This window comes from Theropithecus gelada, unplaced genomic scaffold (genome assembly GCF_003255815.1).
Source record: "Theropithecus gelada isolate Dixy unplaced genomic scaffold, Tgel_1.0 HiC_scaffold_2102, whole genome shotgun sequence".
Classification (NCBI taxonomy): Eukaryota; Metazoa; Chordata; class Mammalia; order Primates; family Cercopithecidae; genus Theropithecus; species Theropithecus gelada.
The window spans coordinates 1-4,480 of NW_020258549.1; the positions used below are offsets into that span (position 1 = coordinate 1).

Genomic DNA, 4,480 nt, shown 5'->3' on the forward strand with positions numbered 1-4,480 from the left:
GAGCCCCTTGGGCTGGGAAAAGCCCACCCATGGCCCTGGCTTCTAAAGAGCCAGCAACAGAGCCAAACCTCACAGGGCTGTGCACATCTCTCCAGCACCCTCTGGGGGATGGAGGAAGAGCCAGCCCCACCCAGATGCTAGCTGGGACACGGACTCCAGGCCACCAGAGGATTTGGCCCCCAGCCACTGGGCCCTCAGCTCACACCCGCTCCCACAGGTCCTTGAGATGTGGCTAACCTACCTGCTGCCATGGCAGTATGCTCCCTGACAAGCAGGTTCCGGGCAGTGACAGTCCCACTGACTCCCAGTGTGTGTTGGAAAAACCTCAGCCCCGCTCCTCACAGTCATGCCACTGGCTCCTGGGGATGGATGTTGTTCCTGTGGGTCAGGAAACCAAGCCAGCCGCCTATCCTGGGGTCAGCCTGGCCCCGGCCCTGGCCCCAGTGGTCTCCCCTCCCAGGCCTTCCCTAGTGGAGCACAGACCAGCTCTTCCTAGACTCAACTTTACCAAGCCCTAACACTGCTTTCTCATGGAAGCAGTGCACTGATGACAAATCCTGCCCTGTCCTCTCCCGCTTCTGGTCCAGAGGAACGTTCAGCAACACGCAAACTATCCCTTCACCAGCACACAGCGAGCAGAGCAGTGACCGTCTTCCCCTCATCCCCTGCTTGATCCTCATGGCAGACCTCCAGGCTAATGTGGCACCTGGTGTGCCCACTGATCTCTTTACTTCCTGCCCAAACCCCTCCCCTTTGGATCCTCTGGGGGATCATTCCTTGGCCCCCACAGGCTCTGAGCCAGCCTCTCCCATGGCAGCCTCAGTCCTCTTGGAAACAGGCCTCAGCCTTGCTAAGAATGCAGTGTACAGTACTCATAGGGCCTGAGTGTCACCTACCTCTGGCCTGCCCTCCGTGTCCACCCACAGCCCTCTGAGCTATCATCTATGACATCTTATCACCTTGGGCAGGGAGTTTGGAAGCCCAGGGAGGAGCAGCAGTCTTAGGGGCATGGAGTGGTGCAGCCCCTGCCTCCAGTGAGAGGACTGATCCCAAATTACCACCTCAGTCCCCAGGGCACCTTTTGTCCAGGAGAATCTGTTGATGTACACAAAGCCATTCCTGGTGTTCCTGAATCTCCAGCTCTGCATAGACTTGGTCAGCCCCAAACATGCACTCATGATATTCCGAGTGGTCAGTCTTTGCCCAGCCCAACGTGGCCGAGATAATTCAGGTAAGTCCTCAGCCTGGGCCAGTCTGGCAGACCCCGACCCAGCCAGACCAGGCCAGGACCTTAGCTGGTGGGTGGCAGGGTCTGCAAAAGGGAACCTCGTGCTCAAAGTGGGCCCCAGCAAAGGGTGCTGTGGAGACTCCTGGGACACATCTGCACCGCGAAGTGTGAGGCTGGCTGGATCCCCGCCTGCCCTGCAACCAGTGAGAAACTGCAGGTGTGCCCATTGAGGGCAGCTGCACAGTTCAAGCTGCAGCCCCACTTTCTCCCCGAGGACTCATGGCAGCTGCCTTACGTGGTGAGCCAGGTCACTGCTGTTTCATCCTGACTGGGTTGGGCATTGGCTTCTGTCAGTCCTCCTGGTGTTTGCCACCTGCAAACACTGCTGAGGGCTCTGTGAGCCACAAACTACCCCACCCACCCTCCCAATGTCAGCCATCTACTGCATGGGAGACTCTTATGAGCCAGGGCCTCAGGAGGACACCCGAGTCATGGCTCCCCAGACACCTCAGGGGCAACCCAGAATTTTGCAGCCAGCAGCCAGGTACTCTGTGCCCCTGGAAGTGGGACCAGGTTTGTCCCCTGCCTTCCAGGTGAGCAGCTGTTCCTGGAGCCAGACCTTGTCACCCCTCCACTACCAGCACTGACTCTTCACGGCCCCCACGTTCACCAGTTTTCTGTCACTGTGGCTGCCAGAGGTCACTGATGCGTCCTTTGAGGTGAAGAGCCACGTCTACAGCCTGGAGAGCCAGGACTATCAGTACACTCTGATGTTTGTGCCAGAGGCCCACATCCTGGTGAGTGGTCACCAGCCCCCATCCTCAGGGACCCTGGAGCCATGGGGCTGAACAGACCCCGGAGAGTGCTGTGTTCCGGTGGGAAGGGTCAAGGTTGGGCTTAGAGGTGAGGCTATGTTTCCTTCCCCCATTTCAGTAAAGTCTGATTTTTCCTGATAACAAAAGCAGTGTTGTTTGGAAAATTTAACATTCACAAGATCATTCTTTAGTCTTAGTTCCCTGGCAGAAGCTGCTCCTCCTGGCACTCAGTGGTCTGGCTGTACATTGGTCTTGGGGCCCCCAGCCGGCCTGCCTGGGTGGCAGCACAGGCCAGTCTGTCAGTGACCTGCCTGCACCTCCCTCACAGGCCCTGTGCCTTGCTCAGCATATCATGCAGGCCAAGCACATGGTCAAATCCATCTCGGACCAGCGTGGAGAGCGCCCTACAGCTGCTCCTTCCTGTTCTGACTGGGCTTTGGCCCCATGAACCCCAACGGCTCTTATCCAGCCAACGACCTGGACAAGATGGGGGCAGGATGGTGTCCAAAAAACATAAGAGTACTGGAGGCAGCCCTGGAGTACCTGCGCTAGGTATTTCCTGTATAAACTATGGGGCCTGCCCCACAGCCATCAGGGTCCCCTCCCTCAAAGGATTCACTCCCCCTCAGCCTGTAGTCAGCCAAGTGCCAGTCCCAGGCCCCACTCAGATGGAGCCAGTGTTGTGGAAGGCAGGGCCACACCCCATCACCTTGCTGCCACTGTTAAGAGACCTGTGGGGTGAAGACCTCTCTCCTCCCTTTACCTTGATACTGAGGGCAGAGGTGCTTCTCTGGCAACTCAGTGAAGTGCAGCCCACACACTTCACACTCGCCTCGGGCACCACCCAGGATGAGAATGAAAATAAGCAGCTCCTTGACTGCATCATGGGTGAGGATGGACTCATTCTCCCAGACCTGGGTCAGTACCAGCTGAGAGGTCCCTGTCCCAGAGGTGCATGGGCTAGACCCTGACCTATCCCCAGCTCCCTCCTCCCCTGTGAGCAGAGGCAGCTCGGCTCCTCTCAGTTGTGTGCGAGCTGTTTTCTGACCTGTCCCTGTAGCCTGGGTTTCTAAATCATCAATGTGTTGTCAAGGTCTGAAATTTTAGTACCAGGGGAACCCAGAGCTGCAGTCCATCTTAGGCTACCAGATTGCCAGCTTGGTCTGCGTGCTCTTCTGGTGGTGGTCTGCCGTCAACTGCAATGACTGGGCAGAACGAGTCTGGCTTCTTCAGAGGATTCTGGATGCTCCTGCCCAGGGTGCAGTCCCAGGGTGGCCTGTGGGGGTGGGGCATTGTTGTCCTGAGGCGCCACCGTCCCAGGCCCCGCTGCCTCTATGCATCAGTTTGCAGGCCAGATGGTGGGTGACTCTGCATTCCTGGGGCGACTTCCTCAGCCTCTCTACCATCTCAGGAGCCTGTGCTGGCCAGCAGGCACCTGGTAAGCCCCATGGGTAGAGATTGGCCGCCAACCACTCCCATGACCCCAGGTTCAGCCTGCACCTTCTGAGGTAGCTACTGGATGAGGCTCTGGCTGCTGCTGGCCACCTCTGAGGCCTCTCTGTTCTGAGTTGGGCCCTCCCTGTCACTGCTCCTTGCCCTGGGCTATGTTTTCTATGCCTCAGACACGAGGCTGCTGAGTGGAGAAGCTGCAGCAGCCCTGATGGTACTGGCCGCTGTGTTAAGAGCAGGCTGGGGGTACTTGCCACACAGCCCAGCCCTTGGGCTTGGGAGGTGACGGGAGCACACCCTTCAGTGACGCTGCACCAGCACCTGAAAGCCCACCACACTTCAGCAGTGTGAAGTTGTCATCTACCAGCTGTGGAATGTCAACATCCAGCAGGCCCAAGAGGTGAGGCCCTGGGTGGTGGGGGTGGCTGTGCCGGCTGGAGCTCCTGTGGGCCCCACCATGCTGACGTCCCCGTCTTTCAGCTGCAGTACCTCAAGTCCGAGTAATACTAGTACCAGGGGACCCAAAGCTGCAGCCCAAGGGAAAAGGGCCAAAGGACCCAGGCGGCCCCAAAAGAGGCTGGATCTAGCTCTTCCAGGTGAGTGCCCAGTCACCCCTGCCCCATCCCTGGGGCCTGTTTGGGACTCATTGCTGACTCCTCCTTCATCCAGGGACCAAAAAGCCATTCAGTTCCCCAAGGTCTCCACCAAGAGCCTCTCCAAGAAATGGTAGTCCCATGGGCGTGGGAACAGCAGGGCAACCCCACTACCTGGGCCGCAGGGAGGGAGTGATGGAGGGGTGGCAGTGCAGATGCAGAGGCGGCCATGGCCTCACTGGCTCCCATTGAAGACCATGGAGGCCCTACTCCCAGCACGCTCCACTCCTGGGGACACTCAAGGTGACAGTCTCTCTACCCACCCCCAACCTGCTTCTGAGCCCCCATGCCTGTGGCAGCACGTGCCATCCTGCCCACACTGAAGCAGACCCTGA

The 4,480-nt window shown here is 58.5% G+C and overlaps 1 pseudogene; it reads left to right on the forward strand.

The window, feature by feature from the left end:
* The first annotated feature begins 1,080 nt into the window (after positions 1-1,080).
* Positions 1,081-2,595, forward strand: LOC112617493 (annotated as a pseudogene).
* The last annotated feature ends 1,885 nt before the right edge of the window (positions 2,596-4,480 follow it).